Consider the following 27,548-nt stretch of genomic DNA (forward strand, 5'->3'; position numbering starts at 1 on the left):
TCACCTTTGGTTTCTTGGTGATCCCCTTCTGGAGTCAAACTCTTCAGGATTTCTATTGATGTGGTCTCTCTGGACTCTTGGTCCTCCTCTTCTGGAGTCAAAATCCTCAAGATTTCAATTGACGTGGTCTCTCTGGACTCTTGGTGCTCCTCTTCTGGAGTCAGAGTCTTCACAATTTCATTTGACGTGGTCTCTCTGGACTCATGAGTAGCCCTCCTCTGATTGTTGAGTGCTTCTGTGCAGACGAGCTGAGATCTGTCAGTCTCGCTGTGATCCTGCACATCCTGTATGGGAATTGTGATTTCTCAGTCACTTGTCTCACATACAGTGGGTAGACATTCAGTGTCTTCTTGTTGGTTAAATGAGCTGGGTAGACTTTCATAGTCTTCTTCTGGTGGCTCAAATAAGCTGGGTAGACTGTCTTCTTGTTGGTTAAATGAGCTGGGTTCTGGTGGCTCAAATAAGCTGGGTTCTGGTGGCTCAAATAAGCTGGGTAGGCTGTCATGGTCTTTTTGTTGTTCACGTGAGCTTGGTAGACTTTCATAGTCTTGTTCATGCATGGCGTTCGTTATGGAGTGTTTGCTTGCTTTCATTTTTGAGTCTGTCACCGAGCTGTCTGTGGAGGCTTGCGTCACTCTCTTTGAGGAGACTTGTGTCACTCTCTCTGTGGAGTCTTTCATCGCTCTCTCTGTGGAGTCTTTCATCGCTCTCTCTGTGGAGTCTTTCATCGCACTCTCTGTGGAGTCATTCATCGCTCTCTCTGTGGAGTCTTTCATCGCTCTCTGTGTGGGGTCTTTCATCGCTCTCTCTGTGGAGACTTTCATTGCTCTCTCTGTGGAGTCTTTCATCGCTCTCTCTGTGGAGTCTTTCATCGCTCGCTCTGTGGAGCTCTTCATCGTTCTCTCTGTGGAGTCTATCATCGCTCTCTCTGTGGAGTCTTTCATCGCTCTCTCTGTGGAGTCTTTCATCGCTCGCTCTGTGGAGCCCTTCATCGTTCTCTCTGTGGAGCCCTTCATCGTTCTCTCTGTGGAGTCTATCATCGCTCTCTCTGTGGAGTCTGTCATCGCTCTCTCTGTGGATCGTGCAGTGTCCTCGCTGTAGAGTTGATCTGTGCTCTCTGTGTGGCATTGTCTTCTTCTTGGGTATTGCTGTCATCCACTGTATCGACGATCTGCCATGGCATCATGGTATTGGAATCATCTACCATGAGTAGAGTCGTGTTGAGCTTTGCAACCGTGTTGCTGATGCTGTGATCAGCATATCCGAATAACTCAGCCATGTCTGAGTAGTATTATGTGTATTGTTCGGTGGACAAATCATCTCTTTTTGTTTCGGAGTTGTTATCGTTCTCTTCATGTTCAATGAACAAATCATCTTCTTGGGTTTCGGATTTGTCATTGTGCTCTTCACTTTGGGTGGTGCAGGCTGCTTGTTCCGGGGTGTTGTGAAAGTTATTTTCAACTGCTGGTGTAAGTTCGGGCATTGTTCTGTCTTTTGAGGTAAGAAAATTGAGTTTTGCAGCTTTACATTTCTTTTTGTTCATTTCCATTTTAAGTGGGCATGGTCCGGGTCCTCTGACGGCATGACACTCGTGACTTCATGCGTAGGACTCGATTGCGCATGTGCACTACGAGCTTCCTTTGCTCTTTCCGCAACTGCGCATGCGCGGCTTCTTGCCGGTTTGCGTCTTTTAGGGAAGTGCACGTGTGGACTGGTCAGACTGCACATGCACAAGATGGCTGCTGCTCAGAACTTTCGTCTTCTTAAATTTCAACCCTGCCTCTGCCTCGTGGTGAGTTTTCGCACCATTTTTACCAATTTTGTTTTCTAGATACTGATTCTGTGTTTGTAAAGGCTCACAGTATTGATTTTGTTTTTGTTCATAAGCAAGGCATTTTTATAAAGCAGTTTCTAGAGTTAGATACTTATCTTGTGAAAGTTGTTGCTTCAAATTTTTGTCAGATCGTCCATAAATTAATTGATCCATTATCATAGTATCTCTGAAATCAGCATAAACACAGCCTTGTGGTATTAACTTGAAATTTGTAATAAAATCAGTGATAGGCCCTCTATTTCTCTGGCACTCATGACAAGAGTTAAATCTTTCCAGCATCTCTCCAGACTGACTCTTGTAATGTTCATCAATTTTTTTGAATATTACTCCTAATTTGGTGTTGGCTTCACCTTCTAAGTAATTATAGATTTCTCTAGCTTCATGCCCTCCTATTGAGAGTAGTAGTGCTATTTTCGTTGCATCAGAGACCGTGCTTAAATCATTAGCTACGATAAATATTTGGAATATCTGGTCAAATCTTCTCCAGTCATAACTTAAATTACCGATTGTTTCCAGCTGCCCTAGAGGTCCAATGAGTCCCATAGTTAGTCATCGAGGATCCATTTGCTGCGAAGTCTTCCACAGTCGAATGTCCGGTCTGAATTTTCTTCTCTTTTTGTCTAACCTAACCTAACTAGTTCTGTTAAAGCCAAGACGCCTGGTACCGTGTTTTGTTACCTGTGTGGTAGGTAACATATGCTACTCAAGCCTTGGATTGGATTGGATTGGATTGGATTTGTTTATTGTCATGTGTACCGAGGTACAGTGAAATGTATTTTTCTGTGAGCAGCTCAACAGATCATTAAGTACATGGGAAGAAAAGGGAAGAAAAGAAAATACATAATAGGGCAACACAAGGTATACAATGTAACTACATAAGCACCGGCATCAGATAAAGCATACAGGGTGTAGTGTTAATGAGGTCAATCCATAAAAGGGTCATTTAGGAGTCTGGTAACAGCGGGGAAGAAGCTGTTTTTGAGTCTGTTCGTGCGTGTTTACAGAGTTCTGTATCTCCTGCCCGATGGAAGAAGTTGGAAGAGTGAGTAAGCCGGGTGGAAGGGGTCTTTGATTATGCTGCCCGCTTTCCCCAGGCAGCGGGAGGTGTAAATGGAGTCAATGGATGGGAGGCAGGTTTGTTTGATGGACTGGGCAGTGTTCACGACTCTCTGAAGTTTCTTGCGGTCTTTCTTGGTTAGTGATGAGGTCTTCTGAATCTCGATCAAGAAGACTCAAACTCGTCCAGTTGTAACAAAGGGTTTATTGAGTAACTATAACAATAATTGCATGAGTTCTTTACTTTAACTTTGATACTAGTGATAAGGTTAACAAGAGCTAACTACGGTAACTATACGTAACTCCACTAGCCATCTGAACTAGTCTGCTATTGCCCTGGTCACAGTGCACCCAAGAGAGAGCGAGAGACTCAATGTGGTTGCTTTTTATACCCCTGTTGGTCCGGCCCTCTAGTGATCATGTGGTGCTACTGATTACACATTAACCCCTTGTGTACATGCACATATAGAGATCACTACACAGCTCTTGGGGCTAAAAGGATCAAGGGATATGGGGGGAAGGCAGGTTCAGGGTTTTGAACTTGATGATCAGCCATGATCATAATAATATAATCTTTATTATTGTCACAAGTAGGCTTACATTAACACTGCAATGAAGTGTGAAAATCCCAATGAATGGCGGAGAAGGCTCAAAGGGCATCTTCCTGCTTTTATTTTCCATGTTTCCAGGCAGAAATGCCGCAGTACTTCACTGGAATGTCAGGCTAGGTTTTCCGCCCAGAGGGAAGAGCAAAATCAAAGCCTAAAGTACTTCTCAATTTCAGTACTTCAGTTCAGATCGTAAAGAACTATTTTAAATGTAACTATTTCCATGTCCTTTCCAATTCCGCCAGTTTAAAACACTAAATAACATTTTGTTTTAGATAATAAATAAAAATGTGAGGATTTTAAATCAAAATTTCCCACTTTAAATATTTTTGATTGCATAATTCATTCTAGTTTCTATACACAATGGATTTAAGAAATGCCAAGGCAAACAAAATAATGTTCATGAAAGGGACATTTGGGTGAGTTGTCAAAGTTGGGTGAGGTGTGAAATGAGCTATCATGACCACGTTCCCCTCCTGTCCAAAACTATCCTCACTTCCTTAATGTCTCTTAGACTCATGTTCAATGACAACAGTTCTAGTTAATGGCATGAAGGAGAACAAAGATTCTACAAGACACCCCCGATCAAACCTATCCATTGCGGTTATGGCACCAATCGTTGGATGGGTGATCTTGTGGCGCGGTGGGTAGCATCCATGCCTCTAGGTTCGAGTCCCAACCCAGGTCTTGACGGCCAAGGAAGGTGCATTCATAATGCGGCATTCAGAACATCCAACAGGTTGAGCATCAACCTGCAAAATCCTTCCAACACACCATCGGCAAGCGGTAATAGCGGGAGAGACTCCTGGTCAGCCACGCTTGATGCAGAGTGGTGCCCTTCAAGCTATAAGCTGCTCACGACCTGTTCCAGGGGAAAACCTTGCAATGGGGAGAGATGAAAGTCTGCCTTGTTCGCCACTGGGTGTGGGAAAAGAAAGACCATTTGTGGGCAATCTTGAACAAGTAAAAATCTATTTCAGTTGGTGATCAAAAACAGATAGTAGTGGTTGTTAAATATTTTGCCTGATTTTCTTTTATGCAAAGGAAAACTGAATGACGTATATAACTGGAAGCCAGTCCATCACCGTTTCGGTTCGTGCTGCTCCTGAAGTTTGAGCTTTACCCCCAAGAGCTCCACGACATGACAGTCTACTTTGTTAGATTGAAAGGACACTTCACAAATGCTTCATGAGCATATTCCTCTGAAAAGATCACTGGGACTTTGCCCAGTCGGCGAGAAAAATTCAGCCAAATCTCCAGGTGACCTCTTTTGCCTTTGCAGATAAACTGAGGAAGGAAAGATTTGACTAATTAACTGTTTTCCTAATCGAACAGACCTTTCACTTCTTTCTGAAAGATCGATCTGTATTATGTTGAATTTAACAGTGCATGCTGTCTTAAACAAAACTACAGATAAATGTAACCATGAATATTTGAATATGGGACTGATTTTCGTAAGCAGTACACATTAGGCTACCTGCCTGATTCCACAGTCGAGAAACCCCATTTAAATTTAAAGAATGGCAGCGTCTCATTTGAGTTTGGCCAGCCAGTTGCCAGTGGCTCAGTCAAAGCAGGGATGTAGATGGTGGGAAATATGATTCAGCTGGAAGTGGGAGATTAAGTAAAAAGAATAAAATCCGTTCGTCTCCCCTGAAAAGATGGTAGAGAATCCTGCTTACTGAGGGGCTTGTAATAATGTGCATGCAGCCGGATGGTAATTAACAGTAACCTTGTGATAACCTTGAGGCAGGCTACCACAGCCATATTGATCTTCTCGGCAAAACACAATCTAATCCTTTTTTTTTTTCAGTCTTCTTTCCTCAATTTTTCTTGCTAATCAACCTGAAGCAATTTGGACTTCACCAATCTCTATTCTTTAAACCAACTGCAGCATAACCTGATTGTATTAATTCACAAATAATGGTGAACGTAAATGTGAAGCAAAAATCAGATTTGTAATACCAGTGGCTCTGGAACATGGTAAGTTGTTCCAAGTTCAAACTCAAATCAAAACTACACACTTACAATAAAATTTCCCATCCTCACTGTTAGCCAGCTACAACTGTTAGAACATCTTCCGAGTGACGAGTCCAGCTATTCACTATCAAGATGAGAACATTTTTTACAAAGCATTCTCCAGAGATTTTAATGCTTAACACCGCTTACACACATCCAAGATTTTGAATATAAAGGATCACACCTAATTTTTAAAATGTTATTGCTGATATGAAAGAAAATAATTTATTTTTCAAAGAATTCTTCAATTCCTTCCCTTTTCTCTGCTCTTTTTCTTCAGTAGCCATTCTTCAGAGGTACGTCTTGATAGTGAATAGCTGGACTCTGCACTAGGGCTGACTTACAATGATGAAGATGTTCTAATAGATGTAGCTGGCTAACAGTGAGGAAGGGAAATTTGGTATTTAAGGATTCAATGCTTAGCCCATAAATTCACTGACCAGTTTCGGTACTCCTCGTTGCCACTTCAGTTGCGCTCAGGGGCAGGATTCTCCAGTTCTCGGTGGTGCGCTGTTCGTTGGTGGTGGGATTTGCTACTCCCACTGCTTGTCAATGGGATTTCCCATTGAAGCCACCACATGCCGCCGGGAACAGAGAATTCCAATGGCCGAAGAATTCCGGCCCAGATAACTTAAGCACAGACCAGAAATTGAACTTGCGACCTTCCTGATCTAGTAACATTAATCACTGAACCAGCAGTGGAGGAAGTGATCCGGAAAATCAAGCAAAATAATAAATTTGAAATAAAAATAGCAAGGGCTGGAAATGCCCAGCAGTCTGGCACCATCTGTGGAGAGAGAGACTGAGTTAATATTTGCAGTTGAATATGACTCTCCTCAGAGCTGGAGAAGAGTCATTTTCAGCTCAAAATGTTGAGTGATAGAGTTTGAGAGCTTAGAGCCTTCTTAGCAGAAGACTCAGGGCTCAGTCTAATTATCACCTGAGATGACTAGCAAGGTACAGTGAGAGTGACATCAAGGCAGAAGTTGGCCGAGTGTGGCATCAAAGAGCACAAGCAAAACTGGAGTCAACAGGAAACAGGCAGAGAATTCTCCGTTGGTTGGAGTCATACCTAACACAAATAAACATGGCTGAGGTTGTTGGAGGTCAAACATCCCAGTTCCAGGACATCACTGCAGGAGTACTTCAGTGTAGTGTCCTAGGCCCAACCATCTGCATCTTCTTCATCAATGACCTCTCCTGTATCATAGTGTCAGGAATGGGTATGTTCGCTGATGACTGCACAATGTTCTGCACGATTCACTTCTCCTCAGATATTGAAGCAGTCCATGTCCAAAAGCAGCAAGACCTGGACAATATCCACACTTGGCAGACAACTGGCAAGTAAATTTGGCATCATACAAGTGCCAGGAAATGACAACCTCCAACTGATGAGAATCCAACCATTGCCCCTTGACATTCAATGGGATTACCAATGCTGAATTCCCCACTATCAACATCCTGGGGGATACCATTTACCAAAAACTGATCTGGACGAGCCATATAAATACTGTGGCTACGAGCATAGGTCAGTGGCTAGGAATCCTGTAGCAGGTAACTCACCTCTTTACTCCCCAAAGCTTGTCCATCATCTACAAGGCACAAGTCAGGAGTGGGATGGAATGCTCAACACTTGCCTGGATGAATGTAGCTCCTACAACACTCAAGAAGCTCAACACCATCCAAGACAATGCGGCCAGCTTGAGTAGCACTGCTTCCACAAACATTCACTCCCTCCCCACCGACACATAGTGGCAGCAGTGTGTACCATCTACAAGATGCACTGTAGGAACTCACCAAGGTTCCTTAGGTAGCACCTTCCAAACCCATGGCCGCTACCATCTAGAAGAAGGGCAGCAGTTACTTGGGAACACATCACGTCCAAGTTACTCATCATCCTGATCCAGAAATATGTTGCAGTTCCTTCAGTATCGCTGGGTCAAAATCCTGGAACTCCCTCCCTAACAGCACTGTGGGTGTACCTACATCACAGGGACTGCAGCGGTTCAAGAAGGCAGCTCACCACCACCTTCTCAAAGACAATTTGGGAAGGGCAACAAATGCTGGACAAGCCTGCGATACCCACATGCCACGACTGACTTTTTAAAAAGTCAGAAAAATGAAAACATGTGAGAGAGCACTTGTTGGTTGCATTCGGAAATCATAACTCAAGAACTGCATCACTTCAGCCATCATCAATTCAAAAATAAATGTGGAATAATTATTTCAAAATGTAAATATTATAAACAGTGAGGCAGTCATAAGGAATACACAATTTCAAACTGGAAAAAGTGGATAATATTCATAAATATTCCACCATAAAGATTGCATCAAGGGAAAGTTGTGAAATAATTGAAAAGTAATTAAACCATGATGTGAAAAATATGAACAACTATCAAATGATTTGAATTAAAAGCAAAATAGGCAGAGATAAAAAATATATTAGATTTCCAAAATGCATTATGTAATGTCCAGTAAAGGCATGACGTATCCATAACTTTTAAAACATGGACTGTACTCGGTGTGGAATCTTCTGGAAAAATGACTTTTCTTTTGATAAATGGACAATAAAATGTTGCAAAAGATGACCGCCAACATGGTCTGTGGACTTAAAACTACCACGCTGTTTCAAAAGGACACATTCCAGACTAAGAAGTGACACTACCTATCTGCTGAGACCATCCAAAAGGTATTTCCTGGCTTAAATAGGTGATTCTGAATCAAAAGTGGAAGTTCTCTCAACCTTTCCAGGGTGACTGTCTGCAAACATTAACCCAGGTTGTGGTGAATCAACGTAAGCCTAACACCATATTTGGCGAAGGGGACTGAGATAACCCGCATGGTAATGCAGTCATGTTGGCTCCTCTATTGAATCTTGGAGCACTGTCTGCAAAATAGACAGCAGCAGCAGAAAGAGTAGGAACACTTAAGAACTGGAGGCTGCATCTAGCCTGTACCTTTATGAGTCCACCAATACAGAAAACCAATCTGCTAATAAGACGACAAGTAACCAACTTTGTGATCTGCAGAAAGTCAATTTCTTGGAGAGATTCCCATGGTGAGTCTGGCACGTGACTGTATCTATTGAATTCACCTAGACTAAACTTCAGGAGTGGAAATGTGTTCTTCATCAGGCCTGCAACATGTATTTCCCAAGACAAGCCAATCACGTGAATTATGAATGAGCAATTTGTCTATAATTAGTATTATTGCACTATTCTCTTTAACTGTATTTTCTTTGAGTGTGTTTGTGTGTGCATGACTGGCTGAGTGAGTGTCGTTCCATCAGATTTTCAGAGTGAACGCATAAATAAATTAGTCTCTTTATTTAAACAAACAAAAATCTTGCTGCTGATTTTTCAAATTGTCTACAGTCAGGGATTAAGAAAATGCTGCTTATGGACAGTTGGGAAGGGAACCGGGATTTTAGTAGTCTTCTCGCACCCTGTCCATAACAATTGGAAGGCATAACGGATTGTACATGTTTCATTCACTTCTGAAGCTTTTTGAAAATCCCAGTGTATATAGAGAATTTTACAGCACAAAAACAATTCTCTGCCAGTGCTTACTCTCCTCACAAACCTCATCCTACCTTACTTCATCTCACCCTATCAACGTATCCTTCAACTCCTTTCTTCTCATATATTTCTTCAGCTTCCCCTTAAATGCATCCCTTCACGATTTGCCTCAACGACTCCACATGATAGCGAGTCCCAAATTCTTATCACGCTCTGCATTCTTCTTCTGTTGGCTGTATGTGTCAGACAGCTGGACAATCATAATCCATTTTCTAGGGGGCATATCATTTGACAGCACAACATTTCCCCTAAATAGACACAAAGGATGGGATTTTCCAGCCATTCCTGCAGGCAGGATCTTCTGGTCCCATCGACGGTGGCCCCCCACTACGGGTTCTCCAGTGGCAGAGGGTGCAAAAAATGGGAAAGGAAGATCCCACTGCCGGGTAATGGTGGACTCCACTGCTACAAATCACGGTGGGGTGTGGAAAATCCCATCCTAATGTTAATCTCCCACAGTGAGTACACAGGAAGATATTTGTAGGAAATGAAAAAATTGCTGAGAATGAGGATGTTTTTTTTATTGATTTATGGGATGTAGGTGTCATTGGCGAGGTCAGCATTTATTGTCCATCCCTGGTTGCCCTCAGGAAGGTAGTAGTGAGCTGCCTTCTTGAACCGCTGTAGTCCCAGAAGTGTAGGTACACCCACAGTGCTGTTAGGGAGGGAGTTCCAGGATGTTGTCCCAGTGACAGTGAAGGAATGGCTGATATATTTCCAAGTCAGGATGTGAGTGACCTGGAGGCGAACCTCCAGGTGGTGCTGTTCCCAGGATTTGCTGCCCTTGTACTTCTAGATGGTAATGTTCAATGGTTTGGAAGGTGCTGCCTCAGGAGCCTTAGTGAGTTCCTGAAATGCAACTTGCAAAGGCTACACACTGCTACTACCATTTGTTTGTGGTGGAGGGAGTGAATGTTTGTGGAAGGGGTGCAAATCAAACAGGCTGTTTTGTCCTGGATAGTGTCGAGCTTCTTGAGTGTTGTTGGAGCTGCACTCATCCATCACACTCCTGACTTCTGCCTTGTGGATGGTGGACAGGCTTTGGGGAGTCAGGAGCTGAGTTACTTCCCGCAGGACTCCTAGTTTTTGCTTGGCTCTGGTAGCCACAATATTTGTACAGGTAGTCTAGTTCAGTTTCTGGTCAATGGTACCCTCAGGATGTTGATAGTAGGGAATTCAATAATGGTAATGCCATTGAATGTCAAGGGGTGATGGTTAGTTTCTCTCTTGTTGGAGATGGTCATTGCCTGGTACATATGTGGAACAAATGCTACTTCTCACTTATCAGCCCAAGCTTCAAGATTTTCCAGGTCATGCTACATTTGGGCATGGACTGCTTCAGTTCTGTGGAGTCATGGATGGTACTGAACATTGTGCAGTCATCAGCAAATATCCCCACTTCTGACCTTATGACAGAAGGCAGATCATTGCTGCAGCAGCTGAAGATGGATGGGACTAGGACACTACCCTGAGAAACTCCGCAGTGATGCCCTGGAACTGAGATGATTGACTCCAACAACCATAACCATTTTCCCTTATGCCAAGTATGACTCGAACCAGTGAAGGGTATTCCTCCTGATTCCCATTGACTCCAGTTTTGCTAGGGCTCCTTGATGCCATACTCTGTAAATACTGCCTTGATGTCAAGGGCAGTCATTCTCATTTCACCTCTGCTATCCAGTTATTTTGTCTATGTTTGAACCGAGTTTGTAATAGGTCAGGAGCTGAGTGACCCTGGCGGAAGCCAAACCTAGCGTCAATGAGCAGGTTATTGCTGAGTAAATGCTGCTTGATAGCACTATTGAGGACTCCTTCCATAACTTTATTGATGATGGAGAATAGACTGACAGGACAGCAATTGGCCGGTTGGATTTGTCTTGTTTCTTGTGTACAGGACAAACCTGGGCAATTTTTCACATTGCCTGGTAGATGCCAATGTTGTAGCTGGACAGGAACAGCCTGACTAGTAGTGCAACAAGTTCTGGAGCACAAGTCTACGACCAGAATATTGTTGGGGCCCATAGTCTTTGCAGTTTGCAGTACCTTTAGCTGTTTCTTGACATCGCATGGGGTGAATTGAATTGGTTAAAGATTGACATCTGTGATACTGGGGACCTCCAGAAAAGGTCAAGATGGATCATCCATTTCGCACTTCTGGCTGAATATTGTGGTGAATGCCTTAGCCTTGTCTTGTGCACGGATATGCTCGGCTCCTCCATCATTAAAGATGGAGATATTTGTGCAGCCTCTTCCTCCAGTGAGTTGTTTAATTGTCCACCACCATTCGCGATTGGATGTGGCAGAGTTTAGATCTGATCCACTGGTTGTGGAATTGCTGAGCTCAGTCTATTACTTGCTGCTTATGATGTTGTAGCTTCACCAGGCTGACACCTCAGTTTTAGGTATGTCCTTCTGCTATTTTCAATGAACTGGAATTGATGCCCTGGCTTGGTGTTAATGGTGGAGTGGGGCCATGAGGTTACAGATTGTGGTTGAGTATAATTCTGGGACATTATCTATGAGGTATAATTCCATGAGTTGACTAATGTGTGAGACATATCTCTCAATTTTTGTACAATTCCCAGATGTTGATAAGGACCACCTTGCAGGGTCAACACGGCTTGATTTTCCGTTGTCGTTTCTGGTGTTTAGGTTGATGCCAGAGGGTCCATCCGGTTTCATGCCTTTTTGTTTTCTTTGTAGCAGTTGGATACAACTAAGTGGCTTGCTAGGCTATTTATGAATTAACCACATTGCTGTGGGTCTGGAGTCACATGTAGGTCAGACCTGGTAAAGACGGTGGCCGGGATTCTCCCTTCTGGGATTCTCCCCACGCCGGCAGGATACCTGGCGCCAACCAGTCCGGCGTCAACAGCCCCCGAAAGTGCGGAATTCTCCACATTTTCAGGGGCTAGGTGGATGGCGGAGGGGTTGGCTCCGCTCCAGCCAGTGCCGAAGGGCTGGCGTGACCTCGCGCATGCGCAGAACGGCCATTGTGCTTCTCTTCTCCTCGCCGGCTATGGCGAAGCCCTACAGGGGCCGGTGCGGAAGAAAGAAGTGCCCCCACGGAACAAGCCCGCCCGCAGTTTGGTGAGCCCCAATCGCGGGCCAGACCATCGTGGGGACCGCCCCCAGGGTTGGAACCCCCCCCCATCCGACGACCACCCACACATACTCACCTGCCAGGTCCCGCTTTGAGTGATTCACGCCGGCGGGACTGGCCAAAAATGGACAGCCGCTCGACCCATCGGGGCCTTGAGAATCGCCGGGGGGTGGGGCGTTGTCAACAGCCCCTGACCAGCATGGCGGGAATCACTCAGCGGCGCCGGAGAATACAGCAGCCGGCGTTGGGGCAGGATTCACGTTGCTCCCCGAGGATTCTCCGACCCGGGGATCCCGCCCGGTAGATTTCCTACTCTAAAGGACATTAAGGAACCTGATGGTTTCTATGACAATCGACAATGGTTTGATGCTCATCATTAGACTTTTAATTCCAGCATCTGCCATGGTGGGATTCCTACTCAGGTCCTTACAGTATTACTCTGGGCCTCTGGATTACTCATCCAGCGACAATAGTACTGCACCACCGCCTCTCCCTGTTGTAGACGAGTGAGGACAATTTTCCTCTGAATCCTGACAACATGAAAGGCAGTCCATAAGCACAAGTTGTTCCTTTCTTGCAATGCTGGATCTCTGAGAATGCCCAACGTTAACAAAGAGACAGTGATTTATTTCCCAGAATTAACATGTCTCACTTCAAATGGTACAAAATTCACCAAAACATTTCTTTAAAAAGGCGCAGGGAAATATTCAAGACAATACTTTCTGACACTTTGCAAACAATGCTGCAATTAATTGCTGGGTTAAAAATAAAGAAACATAGACATGCTAGTCAGGGGCAAACTGGCTCTCTCATAAGGATGCAAGATTCTTGTGGAAAAGGAGTGGGGAAGGTAGGTGCATCAATGATACAACACTATGGAATCATTCATGGAGGTAGGCAGGAAATCGCCTGATTTCTCATATGGTAAGCCTGTTCGTTGTGTTTTTTTATTCGATGTCTTGCCCAGCAAATTGAATGCACAAATATCTCACGTCTCTTTCTTGTCCCCTAACTAATAGTGCTCTAAGTATTACGATCTCAGACCAGACCCCAACAGTGGTTAGAATACTGGACCAAAACCCTGTGCGGAAGGATACTTCGCTCCAGGAGTGATTGCATGAAGAAATAGGGCTTTGGTATTTTAAAACAAAACTTAATTATGAATACACAGAATCACAGAATTTAGAGTGCAGAAGGAGGCCATTATGCCCACTGAGTCTGCACCGGGCCTTGGAAAGAGCCCTCCACCCAAGCCCACACCTCCACCCTATCCCTGTAACCGAACAACCCACCCAACCTTTTTTGGACACTTAGGGCAATTCAGCATGGCCAATCCACCTAACCTGCACATCTTTGGACTATGGGCGGAAACCGGAACACCCGGAGGAAACCCACGCAGACACAGGGAGTATGTGTTGACTCCGCACAGACAGTGACCCAAGCCGGGAATCGAACCTGGGGACCTGGAGCTGTGAAGCAACTTGCTAACCACTCTGCTACAATACAAATATTAAACTTTTCAACTTCACACTTAAAAAGAACAGCTTACAATTATCCCCTCACACTGCTACTCAATTTCCCATTAAAGAACACGAAAATAAACATACAGGTCTCAATCTATCTTAAAATTAGCATGGCAGAGAGTAATACTTGCTTTATAAAACAGATTTGGCTCCTGTTAGAACCCCATTCAGACCCTGGCTGAATATCTTCAAAAAGCTGGTTCACCTGGCATGTTTCAGCTTCTTCCTTGTCCCCAGACAAGACTGCCCTGCTTTAAATTCTGTTACTCTTGTATAACTATCCTACTGTGAGAAAATTGTGGACTCAGTGTCAGACAGATCAGACATCACCTCTTCTCTCCCCAAAGCCTTCTCCGAACTTGACTCTCTGCATTCCTTGGCACCACCTACCAAAGATATAATCTCTTCAAGTTCAAAAACAAATTACCTCTGCAGACTGAAAGTATATTAACTCCCAAGGGACTTTCACCAGTCAAACCACAGTGCATTAGCCCAGACTGAATACCCTTTACTTTGGTCAATTACACCTTCTGGTTCCTGGAGTCTCCCATGCTTTTACAAGACAAAATAATTTTTTAAAACATGACCACTGCAGTCAAACACACGATAAGCCCAGGCGTTTAACCCTTAAATTGCCCCAATATTTAGAAGCCAATATTTCTAAAAGCTTCCATTCGCCATATAAGGGAGCAAAAAAGAATAATCACAAGAAAAGAATTCTAATGGTTTTCGCTGCACTGATATTAATCTTTTCCTAAAATTCCAAAATGTCAGGTATTAAGTGATGGCACCAAATTCACTACGGAAATAACTGTCACATTCTGAAGATTAAAGCAATTTGTGTCTGAAGCTAATTACTTTAGTTTTGCAGGGAAATTAGATTTAGGACATTGCTTTGGATGTGATGCTACGCGCCCAGCTACCCACATGGAAGTAATTTCTACAGAGGATAGTTCTCAACACTGCTTTGGTGTCACTTTAACCAAATGGCACTTGTTTTAAAACTTGAACAAGCCTCAATTTTAAAGGCACAACTTTACTTCCAAAATTGCCATGCTCACTCAGCCATTGCTAAAATGTGCATTTCTTGAGCCATAATGGTGAGCTCTGGCACCATTTCAATAAACACACAATTTTGATGCAGATTTTGACAGAACTGCGATATTAGAAAATGAATTATTTATTTGTGTTCTCACCAAGGCTTTGAAATTGTGACACACGCTGTGCATCATGGAGAAGCAAATCAAAAGCAAAATTCTGCGTGACCTGGTCAGTACTTTGCCAAAGAAACACAGTAAAAAAGAACATAAATAAAAGAAAGAAAGGCCACTAAAAGAGCATTTTCCTTTCATGCACTATTTCCTACGCTAGAATGTCAGTGACAGAAATAAGTTGACGTACAAAGAACGATCATAGAACTGGTAAATATTTCAGAACAGAGAAATCAGTCTCCCTCAGTCACCAAACGTCACCCTCAAACTACAATTATTTTGGATGTACAATGCGTTAAAACTGTTTGAATTATTATCGCATTGTTACGTGCGCAAATGTGGGAAGACCACCAGATACAAGTTCCCCTCCAAGCCACACACCATCCTGACTTCAAACTATGTTGCTATTCCTTCACTGTCACTAGGTCAAAATCCTGGAATTCCCTCCGTACCAACACCGTATGGACTGCAGTGGTTCAAGAAGACAGTTCACCACCTTTGCAAGGGCAATTAGGGATGGGCAATAAATGTTGACCTAGTCAGTGACGACCACATCCTGTAAAATAAAGGACATCTGCCAGTTACACTGCGGAGCAGGCTCGAAGGGCCAGATGGCCTACTCCTGCTCCTAGTTCTTATGTTCCTAGTTCTTATGTTCATCTGCAATAATTTGAAGTATTTTTAAATTTGTCTATGGGAATTAAGGTGTAAAGTCATCAGAATCCAATCCATCAAAACAGTGCAAAACTATACTTTTGCATTACTGGCCTTTAGCTGTGCATTGGATACTAAGTACAGACCAGCAAAACCAAGAGTAAATAGACACTCTCCACTAACATACAATTCCTACAGTGCAGAAGGAGGCGATTTGGCCCATCGAGTCTGCACCGACCCTCTGAAAGAGCACACTACCCAGGCCTAAACCACCGCCCTATCCCAATAACCCCTTAACTTACCCACACATCTTTGGACACTAAAGGCTTGGCCAATCCGCCTAATCTGCACACCTTTGGACTGTGGGAGGAAACCAGAACACCTGGAGGAAACACGCGCAGAGATGGGGAGAATGTGCAAACTCCACACAGGCAGCCATCCAAGGCCAGAATTGAACCCGGGTCCCTGGCGCTGTGAGGCAGCAGTGTTAATCACTGTGCCACCATGTCGCCCCTATTTAACTTGCATTGAGATTACGGTGGCAAAGGTTCTGTGCATGCACATAAACCCAAATGTGAAAACCACATTTTCCTCTGTCAGAGGGCAGCACACATGCAATGGGTGGGATTCTCCAGAATCGCCAATGGACCTTTGACTGCTCTCCATATTTTCCGCTCCTGTCCTCATAGATTCCAGCCATGGATGGGATTGGAAACACGCGGACAAAGTATAGTACTCTCATATTATTCTAAATAGGCTGTGATCACAAACCACTGTGTGCAACACAAGGATGCCCTTAAATAATTTAAAGGTTCCCTACATAGCAGTTGTATTAATTTGCAGATATGCTAAAATTAGTAATGTTGCACACATTGATTAATGATGTCCCTCACTGAGTTAACAATCTCTTTCAAAGACTTAGTGATATCTTTAATTGAATTTGTTCTATACACATTTATACTGAAACTGGGGGTTGCCTCTGGCTTCTAAGCTACTCATTGTAAGGGGGTTAGAATTCAATTTATTAGTAATCTCCCAAAAAGATTTAATAATATCTTTAATTGAACTTTTTTCTGTGCTGAACATGCAAGATTCAACATTGTTGCCTTTGGCTTTAGTATTATATTTATCTTAATTACACTGGCATTTTTTCAGTTTAAAAACAATTGAAATATGAGTCTAGTGCATTTACTTAGAAATCATTTGTATATGGGATGCATTTGAGTCAAGGTTATGAACAGAATTTTAATAAAGATCACTGTTGTCCTTTGAGCTCTGTATTAACATCCCTGTTGCTGTGCAAATTTTTTTTTTTTAAATGAAACACGACATCAGCAGTAGCATACCCCAACTAGTGCTCAATTACCGTTCATGTCCTTATTACTTGTATTGTGCGTCTAATAACATTTTCTAATTTGGTCATCAAGTTCTATGTAAAATAATAAATTTGATGCTCTGCATATAAAGTTCTGCATTCCTATGTTAAGTTTGTGCAATTTGAATTATCCCATACAGGCAGACTTGCTGTAATCGGATTTATCTTGAGAAATGTTGAATATAAAAATTATTCAATGCAATTCCCTTGTTAAGTTGGGTACATTATGTATTTATATAACGCTGTTGGTTTATGTTGGTTATGATGCATATAAATTCCCCCCAATTCTAACTTATACAGAACACATTGAAAGTCCAAAGATTTAAATAATTTAATAGGCGGGGAATTGAAGTTCTTTGTGGTTGCATTTTCATTGACGTCACATTTACTTATTCCATCTTAAATTATTGATATTCTCAACTACACAGAAACTTTGGCGTCATTGGTTGCATGTTATAAAACATCTAGACTTAGCAATATTTCACTTTTTTATCTTTCCAACACTGAACTGGTGCTGAAGGGCTTGGTATATTTTGATGACTAAATACATTTGTTAAACTTTGCTGGTTTTCCCACTGAATGCTGGTGATTGAGTTTCACAAAAATGACCACAAAAGATTCCAGAGTATCATAAAAAGTAGAGTGGTTCACTGATGTCCTTCCAGGAAAGGAGCATGTCATCACTACCAAACTTGACCTCCATGTGACCTCAGTCCCATACTACACGGTTGACTCTTAATGTCTTCTGAAACGGCCTGATGAGTCCCCAGTTGTGAACAATTGTTGCTCAGTTCAGCAGTGAGGGAATTGATTGGACCTTTTGACAACAAACAAGGCATATCATAAGGTTCAGACTAAGGCAACCCCAACAAGTCAACTCATAAACTCCTGCTCATCTAACATCTAAAAAACAATAACCAACTTGGGAGAGCTGTCCCACAGACTAACGAAGCAGCATTGTCACACAAACAGGATCCTACCCATCAGCGAACACTTCAATGTCCACCACAGGAGTGACTTGGCAGTACCACTATTAACCAAGCATGCCAATCCTAAGGGGCATGCTTGTCATGATGGGGATATGTTGGGTAATGAGGAATCAACATGGGGAAATTATTCCTTTGTCTTCGCCAAACTAGCTGTCATAAACAATCTAACTATTCTCGCATTAGTTACAAAATTAGCAAAGTGAGTAAACATGGCTACTTGCATACTAAACACCAAAAGTATTAGCCTATAGACAGAGCTAAGCCCTCCTACTTGCAGCCAAGAACAGTTGAAGGAGAACTTAGAGACATTTTCATTCTCACCCATGGTGAAGCCCAGTATATGAATGCAAGGGGCAAGGCTGAAGCATTAGCGAAAGCGAATGATCCTGCTTGTTTTCTCCCAAGGACCCACATCATAGGCACTTTGTTCATCAAGTCAGGTCACTTCAACTGACACTAATAGGTAACAGAGTGTACTAGACTCATTAAAACTTGTGGAACTTGACAACACCCCTGCTGTAATACACTTGTGCACCAGAACGATCAACTCCTGCAATCAAGCCATTCTAGTAGAGGGGAGAGAGAGAAAGACAGACACAGAGAAAGACAGACACAGAGATAGACAGACAGAGAGACAGGTTTTCCAGTTCGGATTGTTGGAGAGCTCTCATACAACTGAAGATGCACGTCAGGACCTTGTGGGTGCCCTGATGTTTGGACCTATGTGGGAACTGACTGGCAGGTTTCAACTTCAAAAGAACAATTCCCCTGTTCCCCAGGACCATCCGTGAATATCTCCAAATCTGAGCTAGATGGTGGACTTTGGACAGATCTATAATACTTACCTGGAAAGATACCCAGGAAATGTTAGACAGGTTAAAACCTAGTCCCACACCTGGGTAACTGCACAGCTGACTGCCCCCCTACCCCAACCAGCAGCACCCCCTCCCCCATCACCCAATTACCCATGGACTCAACTCCTTTGACCCAACCTGACTACTCCACTGAGGTAACTACCCTTCATGGCCAGCTGACTAACCCCTGACCAAACCATTGCTCCGGATCCAATCCGACGACCCTCCCAACCTGACCATCGCACCAACCTGACCCGGCCTGACCTAACTATCTCCCCTACCAGACCTGACTACCCTTCCTAATCATCCAACTACCACTTCCCCCCCCCCCCCAAAAAAAAACTGACCACCCAACCCAACTTTGCTCCCAACCTGACCAGACTACTGTGGAGCCCGATGATCCTTTCTGACTGCCCCGAACCAACCACCCTCCCAGCTACACAAAAAGTTCCTCGACCTGACTAATATTCCCAACCTGATCCATCTACCCTCCAAGCCTGACTACCACTCCAGACCATCTGACTATCTCCCCTGACCTAAATACCCCACCCAGACTACCCTCTCAATCCAACTACCCCTCCCAGCCACCTGACTATCCCTAAAACCTGACTGCACCATCTGACTACACCCCCCCCCCCCCGACACAACAGCAAGACCTGACTACCCCTTCAGCCACTCTTCCATCCTATCCAGTAACCCACCCACCCCATACCCACTCACTCAACTATTCACTCACTCACATACCTAGCCTTGAACCCCCCATCTTATCCATCTAACCCTCACCCACCTAACGCCTCACCCACATACCCCTCTACCCACTCAGCCACCTCAAACACCTTCTCATTCACCCACCAACATTCATACTGGACCTTTACATTTACCAAGCAGCAGCCAGTGCCATAAAAATGGGGCATGACTTGTCTTCCCCCGATTCCTCTCAGCTCCAATGGAGTTCCCCAATTACTCCGTGCTGCACATATCTCTGACGGGGATTTGAGAGCCATGGGGAAGTCTGATCATTACTGCTGTGTTAGATTATCCTAACTGTGATCCAGGGGACATAATGGATCATTTATCTATCTGATAGGGATAGTTCTTATATCTCCACAGCTGGTGCCAAAGGTTTTCCATTTTCTATATTCATTTTAGAGTTCCAGCACCCGCAGTATTTTGCTTCTGTATGTTAAGCAGCACAGCAAGACTCCATGTCCACAAAAACAAGGCCCATCTGTTTTTGTATCTTGACCAGTCACTGCCTATGCAGTGCCCTCTCAATCATCAGTAAAATTGAAGGAAGGATCAAGAATAGCACCATTAAGAACATCCTCTCACCGACACTCAGCTTTGATTCCATTAGAATCAGGTAGCCCCTGAGCACATTACAACTTTGATCCATGCAGGGGTACGCAAGAGCTGCAATTCAGGGTCAGTACGAGTCTCTGCCCCCAGACAACGAAGCATCATTTGGCACAGAACAAAGGAACGTGAAGAAGACTCAGTGGCTGCAGTTATACCTCATGTTAGGGAAAAATATTGAAGTTGTTGAAGGCCAATTATTACAGTTCTGTGACACTGCTGCTGCCAATCTCATTCTCAGCTGAAACATCCCCATCCCACCCCTCCCACCCTCCCCCTCTTCCCCAATCATAAGGCTGGAAATAGGGGGCGGGATTCTCCGAAATGGAGGCAGAGTGTTCGTGCCGTCGTGAATGGCGTCGAGCTTCACGGCGGCGCGAAACGGCCCCTATCCCGACCGATTCAGGGCCCGATAATGGGTTAGGAGCGGCGCCGCGTCATTTACGCGCACCAGGCCTTGGCACCGCATCAAGGCAGCGCCGCATACATGGCGCGGCCGGCGCCGCATAACTGGTGTCACCCGTGAATGCGCAGGTTGGCCGGCGCCAACCCGCGCATGCATGGTTGCCGTCCTCTCCGAGTGCGCCCCGCAAGAAGATGTCAGACGGATCTTGCGGGGCTGCGGAAGAAAGGAAGTCCTCCTTCAGAGAGGACGGCCCGACGAGCGGTGGGTACCGATCGCGGGCCACACCCTGTTTGAGGCCCACCCCGGTGCAGGATCCCCCCTCACCCCCCCCCCCAACCCGGGCAGGCCACCCCCCCCCCCCCCCCAGCGTTCCTGCGCTGTTCCCGTCGGAAGCGACCAGGTGTGGACGGCGCCGGGGGGGGGAACCCGCCGTTTTGGGTTGGCCGCTCGGCCCATCCGGGCCTGAGAATAGCAGGGGTGCCGGAGAATCCCCATTTTGGGTGTCTCGGGCGATTCTCCGGCCTGCACCGCGCGGAACTCGACGGGGGCATTCTCGCCGCTTGGGAGAATCGCGGGAGGGCGTCGGACCGGCGTCGCGGGAAAATTTGGCGACCCAGGCGATTCTCCCAACCGGCGCGGGAGCGGAGAATCGCGCCCAGGGCTCTTCACTGCAATGCCACAGTGATTCACTATATTGAAAAAATTCTCCAAACATAAAAATCCTGTTGCACAGAAGGAGGCCATTCAGCCCATTGTGACTGGAAAAAATATATCCATAATTAAGTCCACTTTGCAGCTTTTGGTCTGTAGCCTTGTAGATTAAGATGCTTCAAGTGCATATCCATGCAATGGTAGCCGACAACTGGACCATAGCGGTCAAGTTGACAACATTTATATTTGCATCACTGAAGCGCCAGATAATCAGCACCTTGAACAAGAGAAATCTGACCTTCAACGCATCACCATCCGAACATCCCTGCAATCAACATCTTGGAGATCACCGCTGAAGAGTTTTGACATGGACCAAACATATCTACAAGAGCAGGGCAAAGTTTGAAACAAGTAGATCACTCCTCAAAGCCTATCCACCACCTACTAGGCCCGAGTCAGGAGTGTGAAGAATCTTTTGCCACTTGTCTGGGTGTAACTGCAACAATATTCAAAATGGTTCGCGCAGTGTCATGGGAACACTTAGAAGTTCCGGGTTGGTACCTGGGACTTTGATGTTGTGGCCATTTCGGAGACATGGATAGAGCAGGGACAGGAATTGTTGTTGCAGATGCCGGGGTTTAGATATTTCAGTAAGCTCAGAGAAGGTGGTAAAAGAGGCGGAGGGGCGGCATTGTTAGTCGAGGACAGTATTACGGTTGCAGAAAGGACGTTTGATGAGGACTCATCTACTGAGGTAGTATGGGCTCAGGTTAGAAACAGGAAAGGAGAGGTCACCCTGTTAGGGGTTTTCTATAGGTCTCTGAAAAGTTCCAGAGATGTAGAGGAAAGGATTGCAAAGATGATTCTGGATAGGAGCGAAAGCAACAGGGTAGCTGTTATGGTGGACTTTAACTTTCCAAATATTGACTGGAAACGCTATAGTTCGAGTATTTTAGATGGGTCCGTTTTTGTCCAATGTGTACAGGAGGGTTTCCTGACACAGTATGTAGATAGGCGAGAGGCGAGGCCATATTGGATTTGGTACTGGGTAATGAACCAGGACAGGTGCTAGATTTGGAGGTAGGTGAGCACTTTGGTGATAGTGACCACAATTTGATTACGTTTACTTTAGTGATGGAAAGGGATAGGTATATACCGCAGGGCAAGAGTTATATCTGGGGGAAAGGCAATTATGATGCGATGAGGCATGACTTAGGATGCATTGGATGGAGAGGAAAACTGCAGGGGATGGGCACAATGGAAATGTGGAGCTTGTTCAAGGAACAGCTACTGCGTGTCCTTGATAGGTATGTACCTGTCAGGTAGGGAGGAAGTGGTCGAGCAAGGGAACCGTGGTTTACTAAAGCAGTCAAAACACTTGTCAAGAGGAAGAAGGAGGCTTATGTAAAGAGGAGACATGAAGGTTCAGTTAGGGCGCTCGAGAGTTACAAGTTAGCTAGGAAGGACCTAAAGAAAGAGCTAAGAAGAGCTAGGAGGGGACATGAGAAGTCTTTGGCAGGTAGGATCAAGGATAACCCTAAAGCTTTCTATAGATATGTCAGGAATAAACGAATGACAAGGGTAAGAGTAGGACCAGTCAAGGACAGTAGTGGGAAGTTGTGCTTGAAGTCCGAGGAGATAGGAGAGGTGCTAAATTAATATTTTTCATCAGTATTCACACAGGAAAAAGACAATGTTGTTGAGGAGAATACTGAGATTCAGGCTACAAGATTAGAAGGGCTTGAGGTTCATAAGGAGGAGGTGTTAGCAATTCTGGAAAGTGTGAAAATAGATAAGTCCCCTGGGCCGGATGGGATTTATCCTAGGATTCTCTGGGAAGCTAGGGAGGAGATTGCTGAGCCTTTGGCTTTGATCATTAAGTCATCTTTGTCTACAGGAATAGTGCCAGAAGACTGGAGGATAGCAAATGTTGTCCCCTTGTTCAAGAAGTGGAGTAGAGACAACCCAGGTAACTATAGACCAGTGAGCCTTACTTCTGTTGTGGGCAAAATCTTGGAAAGGTTTATCAGAGATAGGATGTATAATCATCTGGAAAGGAATAACTTGATTAGAGATAGTCAACACGGTTTTGTGAAGGGTAGTTCGTGCCTCACAAACCTTATTGAGTTCTTTGAGAAGGTGACCAAACAGGTGGATGAGGGGAAAGCAGTTGATGTCGTCTATATGGATTTCAGTAAAGCGTTTGATAAGGTTCCCCACGGTAGGCTACTGCAGAAAATACGGAGGCATGGGATTCAGGGTGATTTAGCAGCTGGAAGAAGACAAAGGGTGGTGGTTGATGGGAAATGTTCAGGCTGGGTCCAGTTACTAGTGGTGTACCACAAGGATCTGTTTTGGGGCCACTGCTGTTTGTCATTTTTATAAATGACCTGGTGGAAGGCGTAGAAGGATGGGTGAGTAAATTTGCAGATGACACTAAAGTCGGTGGAGTTGTGGACACTGCAGAAGGATGTTACAAGTTACAGAGGGACATAGATAAGCTGCAGCGCTGGGCTGAGAGGTGGCAAATGGAGTTTAATGCAGAAAAGTGTGAGGTGATTCATTTTGGAAGGAATGACAGGAAGACTGAGTACTGGGCTAATGGTAAGATTCTTGGCAGTGTGGATGAGCAGAGAGATCTCGGTGTCCATGTACATAGATCCCTGAAAGTTGCCACCCAGGTTGAGAGGGTTGTTAAGAAGGCGTACGGTGTGTTAGCTTTTATTGGTAGAGGGATTGAGTTTCGGAGCCATGAGGTCATGTTGCAGTTGTACAAAACTCTGGTGCGGCCGCATTTGGAGTATTGCGTGCAATTCTGGTCGCCGCATTATAGGAAGGATGTGGAAGCATTGGAAACAGTGGGGTGGAGATTTACCAGAATGTTGCCTCGCATGGAGGGAAGATCTTATGAGGAAAGGCTGAGGGACTTGAGGCTGTTTTCGTTAGAGAGAAGAAGGTTAAGAGGTGACTTAATTGAGGCATACAAGATGATCAGTGGGTTGGATAGGTGGACAGTGAGAGCTTTTTTCTTCGGATGGTGATGTCTAGCACTAGGGGACATAACTTTAAATTGAGGGGAGATAGATATGAGACAGATGCCAGAGGTAGGTTCTTTACTCAGAGAGTAGTAAGGGCGTGGAATGCCCTGCCTGCAACAGTAGTGGACTCGCCAACACTAAGGGCATTCAAATGGTCATTGGATAGACATATGGACGATAAGGGAATAGTGTAGATGGGCTTTAGAGTGGGTTCACAGGTCGGCGCAACATCGAGGGCCGAAGGGCCTGTACTGCGCTGTAATGTTCTATGTTCTAAATAACATTCCATCCTGACTTCATCAACGCTGGGGTTAATGTCCTGGGATTCTCCAACAAAATTGTGACAGCCCAAAACCACAATGGCTGCAGCACTTCAAAGAGAAGGCCCACACACCTTCCCACAGTGGCTAAAACATGGAAAATAAAGATATCTTTTCCATTGTCTACACATTCAGAGAATTTTTAAAAATTGCAAGTTGACCAACTTGATTCAGAAGAAAATGTAGAATCAACAAAGGTCATTCAATCTACTAATCCTATTTCCTCCACACAATTTCCGAAGGAAAGCACAGCATCACAAGCAATCGATCCAGGTAGACTTTTCTGAAAGTTCTTCCTGACTTTCAAAGATAGAGCTCCAAGCTATTCAATCTTCCATTCGCGACTTATCCACGGATTCAACATCACCGGGACCATTATCTATATCTGTTATTATGGCTTTCAATTGTGATCCAAAATAAATACTTTCTCAGCTCTTCACTGAAATAATTGAATTGGTCTTTTAACTGCTCCTATTTCCTAATAACCCCACACATATTTTCTATGGGGAAAAAATTATTTTAATCCATAAAGTCTCTCGAGGTCAATAATTTTGTATCTTTGCTTTCTGGTTCTGTATCATAGTCCCAAGTGAAATCTATGTATACGTTATTTATGCTCATTAGTTTGAAGGCAGGGATTATGTTACCTTTCAATCTGTTTTTCCACTGAGGACTAGTTCAGTTCTATGAGGCTTTCTTCGTACCTGCGAAGAACCATCTGCGCCTCTGAATCCCCTCCAGCAGGTCAATATCCTTGGGAAGATAGGATGCCCAAAACTGCCCTTGTTATTCTAACCAGCATCATTAACAGTTTTTGAAAAATGCCCTGGATGATCTACCAGTTATTCTGTGGCGGCTGAGACATTCAAGTTGGGTTGTGGCAATCGCATAATCCAAATAGTCTTCCCTGCAAATCTTAAGGACTTTATTGGTAATAAGCAGAAGCCAGATTTTGACACCCACTAATGGCTATACTTTCATTTGTTTTCCTGCACGACAGATGACTTCTAGCTTTAAAGAAGTTCAACACAATGTTTTACACATCATCAAAATATTTACCAGCAATTATCATTTTACTCATGCTGTCAGCGATTGAATGCCTTTCCATAAATGGCCATTTGTTTGTGCAACAACAGCAACTTCTATTTATATAAAGCCTTTAATGGAATAAAAAGGCATGGCACAGGCACACTATTTGACACTGAGAGACATAAGGAGATTAGAGGGTAGAAGATCAAAAGCTGGGGAGGAATTTTCCGACACAGCCCCCCCCCCCCCCCCCCCGCCCCCCCACCTCCCCCCTCCTGCGGTGAGTTCTCTGGTGGCACGGCCCTTTGAAGGGACCAGAAGTTGCTGCCGCCGGCCAATGGTGAGTCACCTCTACAGCAGGAAAACCCGCCGGGAAGGTGGGGGGGAGGTGGCCGGAAAGTCCCGGCCTTGGCCGAAGAGGGAAATTTTAAGGAGCTTCCGAAAGGGGGAAATGAATGGTTTAGGAATTTCCAGAGTTTAGGCCCTTAATGGCTGTCGGAAACCACCCGTAGTGGGGCGATTAAAATGGTCAGGAGGCTGGAATCAGAAGAGGAGATATATCTCAGAGGGATGTGCAAGCAGAAGCTATCACAGAAATAGAGAGTGGCGAAGCGAACGGTGTATTTGAAAAAAAAGATGAGATTTTTTAAACGAATGGGCGGGATTTACCGACCAACCCGCCGCCTGTTTTTCAGCAGCGGACGTGGCTCGCCAGCGGGAATTTCTGGTCTCGCTGTTGTCAACAGGATTTTGTCGCCTGGAAACCCGAGGTGGGGGTGCGCCTTCGGTGCGAACGGAATATCCCGCCAGTGTGGACAGCTGGCAAATTCTGCCCAAGATGTTGCTTCAACAGGAGTCATTGGGGGTCAGCGAGCATAGGGCTGATCGGTGAATGGAACTTGGTGAAGGTTAGGGCATGTACTACAATTTTCAATGACCTCAAGTACTATGGGTGCGATTTAACGAGAAAAAAAAGAATCCCATTTTTGGAGCATTTCGCGGGGTGTTTCTCGGCACCTGTATCGCCGACAATGACCCCGCTATCAAACGGACCCGGTCCTTTTTTGTGGCCTCGGTGAGGAACGCCTCACCGAGGCCGCACTTACCTTAATTCCCTGCAGTGGTTCATCGGAGCAGGAAGTGAGAGGGGCGCCATTTTTAATTGCTGTCCCATCTCTCGACCCTCCGACCACAGCCTCCAGAACCTCTCCCCCCAATGCCCCAACTTACTTGTTAGGGGCGCTCCACCTCATAAGGGCAGGGCGCCCCCGGGCTGATCTCCGGCATGGGCAACCTGACACCCGGGCATTTTAGCACTGCCAGCCTGGCACTCTGGATGTGCCACTTCCAGGGTGCCCAGGTGGCAGTGCCAAGGTGCCGGGTGGCAACAGGAATGCTAGGGTACCATCCTGCCCAGAGCCCAATTACCCGGTGCACCTGATGGCCTGGGGGACACCCCCAGGTGGTGTTACGCCTGGTCCACATTTGTATGCACCAATGTGAAGCAGCGTCACGGCGAGGTCTTCCAGGCACGGGCCTTGGGAGAATCTGACGCATACATATTTAACTGTCAGGGGTGGGGCCTGAAAGGGGACAGACCTGAAAGGGGGGGGAGGATGTGCTGACGAGAATAGTGGCGGGGGGGGGGAGAACAAGTGGCGGGGCAATGAAGCCCCAGGGCTGGCGGTAGTTGTGGGGGCCTTTACTGTCACATTGAAATCGTGGCGCCCGTTAAAAATGGCATCCTGTGGGCAGCATGGTGGCGCAGTGGGTAGCACTGCTGCCTCACAGCGCCGAGGTCCCAGGTTCGATCCCGGCTCTGCGGCACTGTCCGTGTGGGGTTTGCACATTCTTCACGTGTTGCGTGGGTTTCACCCCCACAACCCAAAGATGTGCAGGGTAGGTGGATTGAACTCGCTAAATTGTCGTTTAATTGGAAAAAAT

General features: G+C 45.1%; 1 protein-coding gene across 13 annotated transcripts in view; it reads right to left on the minus strand.

Moving 5' to 3' along the window:
• atp2b2 (ATPase plasma membrane Ca2+ transporting 2) overlaps positions 1 to 27,548 on the minus strand; it is a 1,245,322-nt gene that overhangs the window by 742,278 nt on the left and 475,496 nt on the right. The window lies entirely within an intron of this gene.

This window comes from Scyliorhinus torazame, chromosome 13 (assembly GCF_047496885.1).
Source record: "Scyliorhinus torazame isolate Kashiwa2021f chromosome 13, sScyTor2.1, whole genome shotgun sequence".
Taxonomy (NCBI): Eukaryota; Metazoa; Chordata; class Chondrichthyes; order Carcharhiniformes; family Scyliorhinidae; genus Scyliorhinus; species Scyliorhinus torazame.